General features: G+C 35.7%; 1 pseudogene; it reads left to right on the forward strand.

Moving 5' to 3' along the window:
• The first annotated feature begins 987 nt into the window (after positions 1-987).
• Positions 988-1,780, forward strand: LOC149260207 (uncharacterized; annotated as a pseudogene).
• Positions 1,781-18,149: the final 16,369 nt, after the last annotated feature.

An 18,149-nucleotide genomic window follows, 5' to 3' on the forward strand; every position in this document is an offset into this window, starting at 1 on the left:
TTTGTCTCACTAACTTCAATCAATAGAAAACAAAAATCTTTAAAAAAATTAAGTTGAAATTGTTTAATCTCCATAATTCAAATTCTCCTACGATTTTAGTGAATTCCAATAAGATAAACTATGCTTAGATTTTATCACATCGTTTGATAAAAGAGAAATTAATGTGGTGCTAAAATACTTTTATTGTAATATACCTATCGTGATTAACCCCACGTAAAGTAATTTTAAATTACAAATCAGTTAATCAAACCTAGGTAAAAGTAATTTTAAATTACATATCAGTTACAACTGATTCTTGGCTGTTATGGAACTGAACGAGAATGAAGGAACTCAGCGATTCTTCTTGGTAGAAGCTCGCTTCTTCTTCGCCACTCGGAGTTTGATCATGGTAGAAACTCGCATGCTCACGAAGACCACGGGAAACTAATTGAAGGGAATTTTTGGAAAATTATATCATGACTGACAAACACCAAACTCGTGGTGGGTCAAGCGGTCAACACCAAACAGTTACATGTGAATAGATCAATGTAAAGTGGCGGGTAGCCAAACTTCACGAGAAGTTGAACAACGTGATAACTATAATAGTTAATGATTTCCGACGGTGGGTAACATGTGATAAACTTGACAATCAACGTAATGGTTATATGTCAAAGCAAAAACCACGTGCGACCACAAGTTTGAACCCGCAACCCATGTAATGATAATAACCATGTAACCACCCATTAACTACGGTGCCAGGCGGACACCCATTTGTCCTCTACACCGGTAATAATTGAATCTTGATCAATTGAAAACGGGAGGGTTTTCACGGAAGATTGACGGGACGGGTGGGCATAAGAAGTATTTTCGATCACGGGCTTTTTGCCACCGGCGTCTGTGAAGGTTAAAAGCTTTGCTTCCTCTGTTTTTTTTGGAGAGGTCTGAAAAGCTTTGCTTCCTGTGTGTGTTTTTAGAGGTCTCGGTCGAGGTTGGAGAAGCTGGATAGGTATGGGTACCGAGGTCCTGCTTGCACGGGATTATCTGGCTCATTATCGGGGCCATCAAAATGATCATTTTATGGGCATGAAAACATTGAGAAGAAACGGTCCTCTAAGCCGAAGCCCCAGGAAGAATCTCAGCTTGAGGTTCTTAAGCAGGGCGCCGTCAACAGAACTCTTGAAGGCTGTAACTGCAAATTCGGCCATCATAATGAATATGCTTCAAAGAAGGAGCCCCTGGTGGACAAAGGCAAAGAGCCGGCGAAAAATCTTGTATTAACGGGGCAAGTTACGATTCTGAAGCGAGGACAGGCATTAAAGCCTAATAATAATGATTCAAGTCAGTTGCAAATTGCGAAGGAGAAGACGGCCTGTTTTGTGGTAAGTCCGAAGGAAATACCGGGCCCAGATCCGACGCATGTTACCAAGAATCGAACCCTTACATCGAGGTCCGTTTCGTCAAAGGGATCTAAAGCAGCTGCTCTCCCAAGTGTGCCAAAGCTGCCAGGATTCGAACCTGAAACCACCGAGAGAGGTAATGGCATCAAAACCCTTAATTTTCCTCTTTTGATTTCGGAAAAATGGGCCGGTCCGGCATATACGAATTCTCTGCCCCGAGTTGCTTGCCTTTACCCACGTTTTCCCCTAAGAAGTTCGGCAAAGATTCGGCTGAAATCGACAGATTTGCAACAAGGGATCTGAGACGCCTGCTGGGTTTAGATTAAGCAGGCTGGTTCTATTGTATCTTTGTTTTCCTGGGTGCTGAGGGTCAGATGGAAGATCTTCAAGCGCTCTTCTGTGATGCGAAGGTTCCTTCCATATTTTTTTTCAAGTGAAGAACCTGGTCTCATAAAATCCCGGCTGAGGCAGCAGATCAGGCTCGAGCGCAGTCAGTCTCATAGGAATCTGGTTTTGATTCTTTTCTCTGTTTCACATGAACTAATGAGTTAGAACTCTTAGGGAGAGTTATGCATTAGTGTAAGTAAACATAGTGGAAGTCAAAACAATATTTACTTGAGTATATGTACTAGCTATTTGGTATGTCATGCTTGCTCATGCGAATGAGAGGTTAAAATATCTATTTTAGAGGTTGTTTATTGATTGATTAAGATGATATCTAATTCTTGTTGCCAAGTTTGTTGACAAGTGCATTGACAGGAAACAATGGCGGTTGGTGCCAAGGAAAGTGATGCTTAACATTATGGCAGGAAAAGGATTATTCGTCCATGCAGATGAGTTCAAGCTGCAATATTGTCCATTGCTAGAACAATTATGCCACAAGGAATGTTGCATGTGGCGGTATGTAAATAAAAGATTACATGTAAAGTGTATTAGCTTTTAGCTAGTTATGTGACAACTTATTGATAATTCATTGTAAAGATTTTAATAACAATGGTTAAGGGATGGAATCCCTTATGAACCATTGAGTGAGGGGTGAAAACCCTCACGAGCGTTTAATAATAAGATTAAACGTTTGCTGGTTTTCACCCTACGGGGTTTCCAGGGTATATCCGTGTTCAATGGTGTGATTGATGTGATTGCTTTATGTGTCCGTTGATAATGATGGGTCCTTTATGATGATGGTTCTTTATTTGATGTGACAACCATAATGTCTTAGTACATGATTATCTAAAATGGTTAAGGATATCAAGAAATGGATGCATGGATTCATAAGACAGTTTGTGTTATTACAGTGATGGTTAAAGCTTACGCCATGTTTATGAAACTTACTGTCTTTGATGGCAATTTGCTTGATGTACTAATGAATAGTATATCTAATGGTTAGTGATGATTTGTGGAGTTGTGATTTGATTAATTACTTGTGGTAATTGTATAAAAAATTCTAACTCCCTACTTTGACATGCGAGGTTACCGGGGTATGTGACAAGTGGTATCAGAGCTAAAGGTTGCAGTACTGGCACCTTTGGGAATTGGTAAGCGGAAAGGATATTGAGGTACACCATCAATAGGCATTAACTCAGTTATGAGTTTAATCATTCACATATTCATTTATGTAGTACACTAATTTTGGCACGATAGGTGTGATTCATGTTTATAACTGCTTTAAGTAGTAAGTAATAAGTTGCTGCATAACTACGTTCATAACGTTAAATTCCTGATGAGGATAAAAGACAATGAAACTTTCGTCACACCTAAGAACAATATTGAGTACTCATTACATTCATGAACAATATTGAACACTCATTGAGGGAAGTGACAATCAACTACCAAGTTTGATTTGCAAATATGGTAATAACAATGATACATTCATTAAACAAGATTGAAGTTACAATGAACAAAAACTTAAGGAGCCAATGCATGAATATAAATTAGGGGGAATATCCTTGAATAGGATAACAAATTGTTTTAAAAGGACATAAGAAGAACCCCCTTAGACTTGAAAGTAAACAATGAGTCAAGTAGCGAGACTTGATTGTCATAACTAACTTTTGATTCAGTCTTGTCATGGATGCATGAAGATGATTGGTAGTTGAGATTGGTTAGTGTTGTATGACTAACCCATAGAACTTATATGCATTAATTGAATTGGACTTAAGATTATTACAATTCGAAAACAAGTGAAGGTTGATTGATGTCACATGCATGGAATGTGTGTGAAGATTCTTACTCTCTCTGTGCTATAGTTCTAGTTGGTTATGAGAAGAGTTCTTAATTTTATTCACCATGGGAATGCATGATGAATAGTATATGCTTATGTCCTAATAGATTTAAAGATGATTGCCCTCTAATTAATTGAAATCCATTAGCATGGTATGTGTTTATGTTAATCATTACTTGTTGGGAGATAAAAACCATTGGAGCCTCGATTTAATGATGGTTGAATTTATCTCTACTATGGAAATGATGGATTTCTTGTGCATGTTGCATTCCAGTGTGAAGTTAAGGGTAGAGGCATGTTCAGTGGGTAACATTTCTAGGACCCATTCATGGTATAATTACATGTGATAATTATTCATAAATAGACTACCTGTGTTAATACAGTTGTCAGTAAACTCTAATTACCTTCCCCAACCATAGATGCTTCCAAAGGAAAAGGAAGCAAGGAGAAGGAAGAAGACCGTGCTGTAGGGACAGACGGAGATGGGAAAAAGAAATCGCTACGTCTGGTAATGACCAGGTAGAGCAAGCTTTGAGTGTCAGAATCTTGCAGAGACTCTAAGTCTGGGGATGACTAGATAGCGCTCGATGTGCATGTGAGTATTCCCTTGACCATGCTTAAGGAGTTGGAAAATGATAACTATAGTGTGTTGATGTTAATGATTTTCATAATGTCTCCTTGAAGTCATTATTCTGAAAGGGACACATAGTACTGTTATGATAGTTGTTGCATCTAGCATCAAGTGGTAACTCTGGTGCGTGTGTGACACTTAGGAGATTATGCTTCTAATTGCATAAGTAGAGCAATTGCTTCCGGTAAGGGTGGTTTAACTTGTTAGTTATGCATATTGATCCAAGGATAAGATAAGTGTCTTGTTCACTTACTTGAAGAACACGTATGAATGTTTTATATGATTTCTTAGTAGAGAAAGTATTTGAATGCATGCAATAAAAGAATGGTTCTTTTATAGATTTTCTTGGTAAAGGAAATGTGTTAAGGCATGCAGTTAAAGATTGATTATTTGGTATGTTTTCTTGGTAAAGAAAATAGGTAGTTCCTATTAGAAAGACTCAATGTGAGTCTTGTGTGTGAAATTCTTGTCTCTTGTCTATAAAATCCTTGCTAAATATAGCCAAAGTATCTTCTTGAGAAAAGAGGATGAGGTATATAAATGTCCTGAGGACATAGCATGGAAGGTGGCCAAGTTTGCTTGAATTAAAATATGTATCTTTATTTGATAAAAGCTTCTTGGAATATATATATATATATATATATATATGCTAATTGCATTATGATTCTAGTTAGTTTCTAAGTTCTAGTGAAATGATTATGCATTACATGCATGATAAAGATAGCTAAAGATGTGCTTCTAGGCACATAGATATTCATTTCTAACTTCTCGAAGAAAGAGTATATTACATATATACATAAATATAGTCTCATCCTAAGAGTATGCATACTTCATGTATGAAGATGCAGGATTTTATGAGAATTTTCTTGAGAATAAAAATAGAGGTGCTTTCCTTAAAGACACATTAGAATAGTGTTCATACAAGAACCAAAATCCTTACTTGTTTCATGAAAAGAACTATGTGCATTGAAGTAAGGTAATTGTGTTATGAGAACACATGTTGCATATTGGTAGCTATTGTGACTTTGGAATTATGACTCTGAGTGTACATAGAGGAAGTGATGATGTTAACTTTCTTGAAGACAACAATATTTTGAAGAGATTGTCTTGCTAGATAAGTTGTGTTGATTGCTTGATTTTGATACATAAAGGATAAGTAAACCTTGTTTTTGTATCTTGATTTTTATGCCTAAAGATATATATCTTTAATAATTTCTTGAAAGGGAATCTTGAGAAACCCTCACATCGGAAGATAGAAGAATGAGGTTAAAATGACTTCCTTAAGAAAGAGGTATGTAGTTTGTTGTATGAGATGATGGTAGTATGCTAGTGAAAGGCTTATATGATAAGCAATGGTATGCACAAATATTAGTCATTATGATATAGAGTTATGATCTTTGTATGTTAGAGAGATTATGTTTAATTACATTAACAATGCATGACCCAAGCTAGCCATAGTAAACGTGAGATAATACTCCATTAATGATGATTTGAATTGGAACAACAGACTATGGCAAAATTGGGAATGCTGAGAGTATTAACTCAACTCTTGTTGACATTTATACATTAATGAGTATTTGCATATGCTTTTATACATGACAATATTGTATGCATGAATATTCTTGGAAATGGAATACGTGTTAACTGATGCATATTTATAACTAACGTTGCTGATGGGATTAAGTAGTGGTAGCTTAATGGCAACAAGAAAACTCATCACATAAATTGCTGCAATGTGAAATGCAATTATAAATGAGAAAGAATGATGTTATATGATATGCATGAATTATGTTATTTGGAAAATTTGCATGCATACAACGTGTATGATGGATATGTTTCCCATCAAACTTGATGTTGTGGACCCATGTTGGGGTTAAGTGTAAATGCATGGTATACATGCATGTTTGTTATGCTAATGATAATGTTCATATGGTTCATTGTGTAAATTAATTTGAGAAAGAGTAATAAAAGATAAATTTAACATGCGAGACAATTGTGGATAGTTGGGTTAATGACAGTTACCTGCCCGGAGGGGTTGATGGTACTTGTCTGCCCGGATTGTGAAAGGCTTGAATGCCTTGGGTTGATGACAATTACCTGCCCGGAGGGGTTGATGGTACTTGTCTGCCCGGATTGTGAAAGGCTGGAATGCCTTGGGTTGATGGCAGCTACCTGCCCGGAGGGGTTGATGGTACTTGTCTGCCCAGATTTACTCTCCCTGGAATTCTTGAGCTGGTTGGCCAGTGGAATTCCATGTTAGACCTGGTAAGGTCTCTATCAAAGAAACTGTCTGGATGTGAAAATGACTTGATTTGGTTGTGGAACCCAGTTCCCATGGGTTGGGAATTCTTTAGCCTATTATGGTGCTCATAGCTAAAGAAATGAACGAATCAGCTATATGATATGTTGAAGATGAATTCTATATAAGCAGTTATTGGAAATTTTAATTCCTTTGTTGTATTACTAACCTTGTGAAAGTCTTAGTAGGGGCTAAGACCATTTTCAAATAATGCAGTGATTGACTGTTTTGATGATTAGAGAGCTAGGCGCTCTTTTGGTACATCTAGAAGCACTTTGTGTAAACATCTTAAACTTGTGATTTCACTTCGACCCTACATTTATACATCCATGACATGAAATATCTTATGCTTCCTATTTCACTTGGGAATATTACATTTTTGTCGATATAATACTGCATTTGTGTTTTAGTCGATAAAGAAAGACAAACATTACCCTCTTCGACTGACCTAATATTCATTAAATTGCTATTTATTAAATGTCTCAAGAGATGCTTGCATGATCTTAGTCATTAATGTGACTTAAATTAACTTAAAATATATAAAATATTTTTCTAGTGTCGAGGAAAGTTGCTCTACTAATTTGATGCTTAATGTTACTTAATTTCAGTAATAATATTTTTTATTTGTCCTTGCCTCGCTAGGGACAATAGCCTTTGCCTCTAGTCAAAATGCATTGAATTTGCATTATTTGACTGTATTTTTTGCAACTAAGTTTTTTGGGAAATTTCTTAACATTTCTATTTTTGTATAAATTGAAAACTAATTTTTTTATTTTTAGGGACTCTTATTTCAAATTTTTGATTGGCTAAGGGAGCTATTATGGGACATAATTGTCCATGTGGTGGGCCATTTATGTTCAGTATTTGTCAGTGTGTGACAATTCATTTAAAAAATAAAAGAAAACAATTCCCAACGATGCCAAAATTGGTATATTTATAGGTCCTTTGTATAGGCAGTGGAGGGGTCGGGATGAACAAATTTTTAGTTGATAATATTATGTTTCCTTTTCAGTAGCTTTTATTGTGCGGAGTATGAAGTAGGTGTGGGAGAGTAGACCCAACGAGGTCCTTTGCATAGGCGAGGGTGCTCTAACATTGAAATGGTTATGTTAGTGCTCTGGGAAATGATGTCAGAATTGATATGGTCGTAGGTCCTTTACATAAGTGGAGTGGGCGAGGAGGGTGTTGGCTGAACAAATTTCAAATTATATTATGTTTCCTTATGTAGAGATTTTATCACATGGAGTATGTGTGGGAGAATGAACCAAACGAGGTCCTCTGCATAGGTGAGGGGTGATCTACCATTGAAAATGTTATGTTAGTGCTATTGGTAATGACACTAGAATTAACGCAGTTGTAGGTATTTTGCATAGGTGGGGAGGGATTGAACAAATTTTGAATTAATAATATTATGTTTCATTGTGTGAAGCTTTTACTGTGCAGAGGACGGAGTACATACAGGAGAACAGACACAATGGGGTCCTTTTCATAGGTAGTGCATGCTCCAACACTAATAATTTTATGTTACTACTCTAGGAAATGATGTGAGAATTGACACAGTGGCAAGTCCTTTGCATAGGCCGGGAAAGGGGGGCACTAAATGTGGAGATTTTATTATGGGGAGGAAAAAGTGATTTCATATATTGGATGTGAAAAAAAATTAGTTAATAGATAATAAAAGAAAGAAATTTGTAATGGTTGACCAAAGCTGCATCACATTATTCATAATAAAACCGAACTTTGTTATCCACATTCATTGAATACTAAGTGATTTTGTGATTCCACATTTTTCAGTTAATCCCATATTATGAAATATTAAATAAAATATGTTTTCAATCCACATGAATAAGAAGTGTTTTGTTGTAAAACACATATAAGAACCATACTATGAATGACTCAATTTACTGGCAATTTGTTTCATGAAAAGTTTGGTCTATGTGTGCAAAATTAAACAATGCATGGAACTTTATTCTTTAGAGATGGAATTATTTTTAAATTATTTTCCATTTAAAATTTTTATATATCTACTTGTGTGGAACAAAACTTTCATAAATTTGTGAATATGTGCAAAATGAAAAATGTGTGGAGGAGAGAACGATGGTTAGGATATGTGACTAAGGAAGAAGTTTTTCTTGTGCGTAATTGACAATGTGGGAATGAAAGGGCATGTGCAGGAGCATAGTGAAATGATGTATGTATTCATAGTTGCATAGAGCTGTGAATTTGTGTGAAATGAAGGATGTGCAGAGTATGGGGTGTGTGCGAGAGAATGAGGGTCGGAATATGGAGTTGATGAAAAAGCTTCGTTATGCGGAATGAAGGATGTGCATAAAATGGTGTTTGTGTGAGAGAATGGGGGAAAAAAGTAAACTGTATTAACAATTGCAAAGGGATGTGAATCTATGTGGAATGAAGGATGTGTGGAGGAAGGGGTATGTTCGGGAGAACAGTGGTAGAAAGATTATTTTATTGTGCAGAGATGAAATTATTTTTAAACTCATTTTCATTTATAAATTTTATAGATCTAGCTATGTAGAAGTGTAGCTTCATAGAACTATGAGTATTTGTGGAACAAGGTATGTGTAGGAATGTTGAAACATTGATACTTTGTGCAGTTTTGTCATTCCATCTATGTGTTGGTACATTCAACTAAATACATTCCTAGGTTGTTCAATGAATTGAATGTTGAAAGGACTGATATTTACTCTTAGTGGTGTTTTCTATTAACTAGATAACACACATTTGGATGACAAAAAATATGGATGGTAGCTTTATCTCTATAACATATTTTAGGTGAAAATAGTAGAAAGTGGTGATATCTAGTGAAACACGTGTGTAAGCATTTGAAATAACTAGCATAGTGAGGAAAACATGTTATTTTCATTGATAAAAACAAGATAGGGGCTAATAATTGATTTCCTCCCAATTATGTTTGTTGAATAGAAAAATGTGTAACGTTTTGTCTTTGCAAAATATTTCATTTGCAATGTTGTGACCTTGCATATTAATTTTACATCGAAAAAATTATTTTGCACACACGTTCTTGCTTCCTACATTTGTGAATGAAATACTAATAAGAGGACAAACATTGTAAAAATTAAAAATATGGATGCCACATTTATGTTAGAAAATTATATATTACAGAGCAATGGAACACATAAAATATATTGCAGAAATATAAACATAGAAAACACATAAAATAAGAGAGACACATATATACGTTGTTCACCAAATTTGGGCTATGTCCATTGGAAACAACCAATCATTTCTTTTATATTATCTAGCAAAGTAAATAGATACAACCTACAATAGATCCATTGTAATTCTATCTTCTCTCTCGCTCAATCTCCTCTCTTGTTCTCACTTAGAATACAGATCTACATAGACACAATACAATTCCCTCATATATAGCGGGGGGTTGTCTTCTAGGGAAAAATAGCCTAAATTAATCATAACTTCTACAGTCAGATCTCCAGCTAATTAATGGCCCAGATTGACTATGAAATTATAACATTTTACAAGGCAGTTTTATAGTTTTAGCTTTGGGGGCGATGCCCCCTCTCTAGCGGGGACTCCCAAAGATCGCAGCTCCCCCCTCTATCCCCCTTGCAGTGCAAATATTACGGGTCAAGTTTCCATCACATTACATACTGGGGTCAAATGTGGTGATACCTCTAAATAAAGAAGATAATTAGGCTCCACACCCAACAATTTAACTCCAATACAGAGATTTCGTGACTTATTTCGGATGTAAAAAAGTGATAGGTGATGATTTATAGGGAAATGAGTCAAGAAGCATTTAAAATCATTAGAATTGATAAGATAATTTTCTAATTGGCTATGTATTTCAAAAAGTGGACCATGTAATGTTTCTTTTATGTGAATTGTGTTTAAAAGCTTACAATATTATATGACCTTATTTTGCCTTATATAATATGTTATCTTCGAAGATGAAAGTGTCTGAATGAAATTTCTATTAATTCGTGGTTGGTAGCGGTAGTGCAGAAATAGAGTGTAACACACCACTCAAAATTTAGTTGCATTTACAAGCCCTTAGGGTAAATGTGAAACAAAGTTACACTATGACATTGATTGACCTCCTAGCTCCATTTAAGGATGTGGGATTGCAACTAAGACTTACTGACCACAAACGTACATCCTATAGGGACTACATATCACCTAGGAGATGAATAAACACCCTAGGTTGTCAATCCCTAAGCTAGAACTTTGTTTCAGTGACGTAGACTCTCATCTGCAACCTTGACATTGTCTTCACGCAGTTTAAAGCATTCAACTACACTCACAAGCTTTGCTCCATGTGGCGTGACCTAAATTTCTTAGTTCAATGCCTACAGTCCCGTGTTTTGAGCCAAAAATTCCAGGCCAGCCTTTAGATTCCTAACCAAAACTTCTTAAGACTTCCTATAATGATAAATGAAATAAGGAAATTGTTCTTCATAGAAAACTTGAATAATAACTTGACCTAACTAGGCCCAACTATGACAGTTATTTTATCAAACATATTGTGAAAAAGTAAACTATATGTTATGAATGCATATTTGATCATAGGACTCTAAAACTTATCTGATAATAAGTAAGAATGTTGAATTACCTCTCAAGATAACTGGAATAAAAATTGTTATCCCATGCATTCATTAACCAAAAAATACTTATCAAATCATGATCAAGTCATAGCTAGAACACATTAAAGATCCATGATTATAACCAACATATAAATAGATTATTAACCATAAAAATAGCCATCAAATCACCATAACAACAACTATAAGTGCTCATAAACCACAACATTAAAAGTAAATCTTATTAACTCACACAAAAGGAAACCAATTCAGGGACTTCGATGTACCACATGACCATGGATTGGGCTGAACCAAATCTTTCTTTCAACCAATCAACTTCGTTCCATATTCCAAGCATGAATGTAGGATCTCAAGATATAAACAACTAGGGATTCCTAGATATTAAACCACCCCCACCCTCATGCTACCATGATCTAACCAAAACTAATCAAGAGATCACAAAGTCAAAAATAAGTTTTGATGCCTCAAAGTTTCTTCACTATTAACTTGAGGAATTTTCCTATCTCCACCCACCTGTCAAGGGATTTATGAGGATTAAACTACCTCAACACCCAACCCTTGGGAATTTTTCTAATTTCACCTCACCTAATTCCAAAACCTTATGGAAATCCAAGGCTCAATGAAAAAAGAATCTGATCACACTATGGCTATCCAGGAATTGGAAAGGAAGGGATGAAACGACTATCAAACCAAGAAAAACCCATGCCAATGACAAAAAATGAGCTAAATGAACAAATGCATGTACCATGCATTCACACCTCATCTAGGAAATTAGACATGTAACATGTTACCTGCAAAATCCTCCTATTGAAGCTACTTGATCCAACCTTATTTACTTGTCCCTTTCCTTCCTTTGCTTTCCTTATATCTCCTTTTCTTGTTCGATTTCTCATTTTCATTCTCTTCTCTCTATTTATGAAACTAATTCCAAAGAAAAAATGACAAAATGCTCCAAAATGATCCTCTCATGTCTCTTTATTATTGATGCCTCTAATTTATTAATTTTCCTTAATTTTACTTCAATTTTCCTCCTCATGCAAATCTGTGACCCTTCACCTCCATTATTTCCTATCTTCCTTTAGTTTCATAAATAAATGCCAATTAATGCCTCTTTGCATTTTCCAATTTCCTTAGCCATAAATAATCCAAAAGTGACACCCATTAAGATGTTTTTCCCAACATTCAGCTTGGAATACATGTTCAATGACCTTGGTCTTATTTTTCCTTTATTAACCTTGATTAAATTGAATTTTAACCTGAGGCTATTACAACCCCCCCCCTTAGGAGAACACCGTCCTCGATGTTCTATGACACCTATGACTAGCAAGACCACTGAAAACCAACACATACTTCTTATAGAGCTTTATAACTTAGATTGATGTAATATTTACAATAATAAACATACATAAATATGTTCATATACAAAAAGTCCTTTGCCTCATCTGACAAATAATGAAGGATATATAGAATGCATCTGATCATCCATCTCTAATGTATATTTAGAGCCCAAACTTCTTACACTACACTTTAACTTGCTCGATTTCTCTGTTTTGGATCACAAGTTGTTTCTACTAATATGTAATGAGGTTCCATATGGAATTATCCTTTTGGTTCCACCTACAATACAGACTAGGCAATCATGTGATCAACATCCTTCACATATATCTTAAGAAATGAAATATGGAAAACATCACAAAATTTCATTGTCGGAGGTAGTGAAAGTATGTAGGCCACTGGTTCAATCTTCTCAAGGATCTTAAAAGGCCCAAAATATTGAGGAACCAACTTGGAACATGATCAAATCTTCAAGGATATCTTCTTGGGCTTGATGCACAAATATACATGTTACCAAACTTTAAACTCCTTAAATGTCCTGTGATGACATACATAGTTCTTCTACTTGTCTTTTGTTGCCTTTGTATTCTTCTTGATAACCTGCATTTCCTGTTCCATATCTGCCAACATTTATGGTCCAATAATTACCATGTTCACTGGATCACTCCAGCTGATTAGAGTATTACAAATCCACCCATAAAGTTCCTCAAACAAACTCATCCTCAAGGACTCATGATACACATTATTGTATGAAAAATCCACCAGTGGAAGATACTCTTCTCACTTCCTCTACCATTGGATGACATAAATCCTTAGCATATCCTCTAGAATCATGTTACCACTTTTTGTCTACCCATGTATTTATGGATGATATGCTGTAATGAAATCCAAATATATCCCCAAACCTAAAACACACCCCTTCCATAACTTGGAAGTGAACCTGGCTTCTTTTTTTAATACGATCTTCTTAGGAACACCATACAATATCATTGTTCCCTCATGAATACTTGAGCTACCTCACTAGCTTAATTAGTAGATTTCATTAGAATGAAGTGAGCAACCTTGGTCAACATGTCAACCACAACCATGATGGAAAAAAATTGTCTCGATGTCCCTGAAAAACCTGTAATGAAATACATGGAAATGACCTCCCATTTACACTCTGGAATCGAAATCAATTGCAATAAACCACCTAGATTATTATGCTCTAATTTTACCTACTGACAGTAAAAACACCTTGCGAAAAAATAAGCTACCTCTTTCTTAATACTTGACCAATAGTAGAAATTATTCACAACTATCAAAGTCTTTTAATATCCCAGGTGACTTGAATATGAATTAACATGAAATTCCCTCAATATAAGTTTCTTGATCTCATTCTTGTCTGACACATAATTCTTGTACGTAAGTCTCGCTAAATCATATACCATGATATGATAATTTACATCATCTTCACCTATACCCTGCTGCTGTACCTTGTGCTTAAGATATTGGTATCTTTTATCCTGATGACTAGCTTGCAAGATCAACTCCTTAAAATACATCCCATATGAACTCATAGATGTTATGTGATTCACTTGCATTCTCTTGCTATGAGCAGCTGCAACCCTATTCTCCTTACCCTTAGTGGATGATCTTGAAATCAAACTCACTAAGCATTACAAACCATCTATATTGCTTAGAATTGAGATTAGGTTGGTCAACCAAGCATCTCAACCCACTAAGATCACTCATCAGATAAACCTTCTTTGAACAAGGTACTTCCTCCACATCTTCAATTAATGAATGATCGCTGCCAACTCAAGATAATGAGTCACATAGTTCTTCTCATGCTCATTCATTTTCATTGACTTATATCATACCACCTATACTTACTCCATCATAACTCCACCAATTTCTCTCTTGCAAGCATCTGTACACACCAAAAACTCTTTATCTAGATCTACAATCTTTAGAACTAGAGCGTTTGTAAGCATATATTCGTCAACTACCCAAAAATAGCTGCACATTCTTCTGTCCATTCAAATTCCTTTCCTTTGCTCTACAAATATGTAATAGGATAGGCAATATGTGATAATTTCTTGATGAAATTCATGTAATAACTTGTTAATCGCATGAATGATTTGACTTCATCCACGTTCCTAGGAGATTTCCATTCCATGATAGCTATGATCTTTTTTGGATCCATTATTATGCCTTCCTTGGAAAAACAATGTCCCATGTAGTGAAATTATGACTGAAATAAACTTCACTTACTAATATTGACATACAACTAATGCTCTCTCAACAATTTTAACACTATTGTTGTGTTCTACATGCTCCTTGTGATTCTTAGAATATATGAATATATCATCAAAGGATACTATCACAAAATTATCCAGATAAGAATGCAAGACACTATTCATCAAACACATGAAAGCAGATGGATCATTATTCAAAACCAAAAGGAACCAAAACAAACTCATAATGCCCATACCTAGTATGGAAAATAGTCTTGTAAATGTCCTATTCTTTAATGTCTACCTGATGGTACCTTAATCTCAAATAAATCTCCAAGAATAGCGCTACTCCCTTCAACTGATCAAATAAATCATCATTCCTTGACAATGGATACATGTTCTTGACAATCACCTTGTTCAACTACCTATAATCAATACATGAACTAAGAGTACCATCCTTCTTCTTTACAAACAGTACTAGTGCACCCCAAGGTGACACACTTAGCCTAATGTATCCTTTTCCAAGCATTTCTGTCAACTATAACTTTAGTTCCACTAACTATGGAGTACTAATCCTATAAGGTGCCTTTGATGCTGGTGATACTCTTGGTACCAACTCAATAGAGAAATCCACTTCCCTATGTGAAGGAAACTCTAAAATCTGTGTTAGAAGTATGTCCTAAAACTGTTGCAAAAAAGAGATTCCTCTTTAAGGCTTTTGTGCCCTCAACATCACTATCTTTGCAACTGGAAAAATGCATTGCGAATAGTACACAACCTTTCATTCAATTGTGACTTTCTTACATAGCTATAACATTCTTATTGATGTAGGTCTCTTATTTCCATGAAAAATTCTCTTCTCTCCATCATCATCCAAGCACTCAATATCCTTCTTGTAACAATCTACCTTGGTCCTATGAAAGTACAACCAATCCATACCCAAAATCATACTGTATGATCCCAATGTAAGCATATTGAAATGGAATGATGTATACATACCATTTAGCTCAAATTCATAAGCCCTAACCTAATTATGAACTCTTTTCTTAATACTTTTAGCCAACTACACCAACCAAGACACTACATGCGCCTTTTTACTCAAGCCACACTTATCCTCCAAGTTACGATTCTCATAACTATAACTAGATCTATGGTAAATCATAATGGAAACAACTAGGTCTTAAAGCTTAACTTCCCGCTCAATAATCGACCCATGATGGTGTATATTATTGTTATCAAACATTGCATAGATCCAAGGAATTCTCTGGACCACATCCCCACCTATATGCGTCTCCTGAGCACTATAGATTTGAGGTCTGCCACCCTGATACAATGGGAAACCCTTCTTATGATGACCTTTTCCACAAATCCAACATTGCAAAGGTTCTCTTCCACCACCCTTATTATTCTATTCTCCAAGATGAGGTTCATTTCCCTTCTCTACCGCATTCAACTTCTTGTAAGGAGCAAAATTTTCTTTATCACTTGCGTCCCGAGGTCTCACTCACTTTGGTGGCAACTTTCCTTTGGTATTGTCATTCCCTTTCCAATATTGCGTAGGCTAAGACTTATGCTTTGATTCTCATAACAACGTTTCAACTTCCTAGTGACTTCTTCCAATTGCCTAAGCTCGTCATATTCAATCTGATCCTTGAATGCTAATGGAATTCCATTGATTTGAACATTCACATTCTCATCCTTGAGGTAGGGCACATACCTCAACAACTCAATGAAGCTGGTTGTGTGCTCCTCATCTATAATAGATACCATATTTAACTCATAGAACGCTTTAGCCTTACCATCATAGTATCTCTTTGATAAGTATTTCTTTTAGAAGACTCTTTTAAACTCATGCGAGCTCAAATCCTTTGTCCTAATACCTATGACACACTTCACATATTCCCACAACGTGTCCACTTTTCCCTGGAGGTTGAAAATAACTATATTTTATTTCATGTGCTCTATGTAGCCATGCAGCTCGACGAACTTCTTCATCCCAAACAACCATACCTCTGCATCTTCTATTTTCTTCAATTAACCATTTAATGTAGGAGGCTTGGCTTTCTTGAACTCATCCAACAAGTATATCCTCTCACTCCTCCTGTAAGGATGATAGTGATGATGACCATGATACCTATCTGAACCAAAAGTATAATAGAACACATAACCAATGCCTCTTGTTTTAGGTGTATGAAAGAACCTACCATCTCTAACTGTGTCATGTTTATCTGACTTGTGTCCATGATGATACCTGTGACCATATTTCGCATTAGTCTTCTCATCATGTCCATCACTAATCCATGGTTGTCCCTGTCTCTACAAATCTGCCAAACTATGATGGATAACTACATTGACTTATGCTTTCTTTTCTTGTGCCTTGGCAAGTATTCTATAACTGAATGATTTTATCATCATCCTCCTTGTAACTTTTGATATTTTCCTTTAAACCTCTCAAGGTATTGGCTATGTTTGGAGAGTGCTCATCTTTGTGCTTGTCATTTGATCTATAACGAGAGTCTAGTAAACTGTAATCCACCATTTTTTAGTGATATTGATATTCTTCTTCTTCTTTTTCTTGCAAAAATACCATGTCATATAACCAAATATAAACATAAACAACATACCTCAGTATCAACATATCAACATCATGCATGATAACACTAATTGCATACAAGGACCTCATGCATGACAACCATACCCATGATAATGCATGCATAATGACATGAATCTAGCCCATCTAGTCCAATTGTTTGAACCATGATTTGATACCAATATATAATGCCCCACCCCACATTTACCCTCTTTACTAAGCCCTCTGGGTAAATGCAAAACAGAGTGCCAATATGACAGATCCAACCTCCTAGATACAATTAAGGAACTGGGCCTTACAACTGAGACTTATTGACCACAAACTCATGTCCTACAGGGACTATAGAACACCCAACATTTGAAGGAATACCTTAGGTGGTCAATCCATGAGATGGAAGTTTTTTTAATGACCTAGACTCCCAACTAAAGCATTGAAACTTCCTGCATGTGGTTGAAGCCCTCCAACCACACTCACAATCCATGCTCCATGTGGTTATGACCTAAATTTCTCAATTGAATTCCTATGGTTTCGAGATCTACGCCATAATTTTAGGCCAAAATCCATAACCCCACCAAAAATTCTTGAGACTTCCCAGATGATAAATGACGTAAGGAAAATTATATTCATAGAAAACTTGAATACAAACTTGACCTGAAAATGGCCAACCACGACAGTGTCTCGTCAAAACGTGAACATGTAAACTATAGGTTATGAATGCATATATGATCATAAGAGTATGAAACTTATCTAAGAATTAATATGAAGGTCTAATGACCTCTCATAATATCTTCAATAACACTTTCTAGCCCATGCATTCATTAACCAAAAATACTTATCAAACCCTGAACAAGTCATAGATGGAGGCCATTATAAATCC

Source organism: Pinus tabuliformis, chromosome 6 (assembly GCF_031772625.1).
Source record: "Pinus tabuliformis cultivar Carrire ecotype Pingquan chromosome 6, CPIR1, whole genome shotgun sequence".
Taxonomy (NCBI): Eukaryota; Viridiplantae; Streptophyta; class Pinopsida; order Pinales; family Pinaceae; genus Pinus; species Pinus tabuliformis.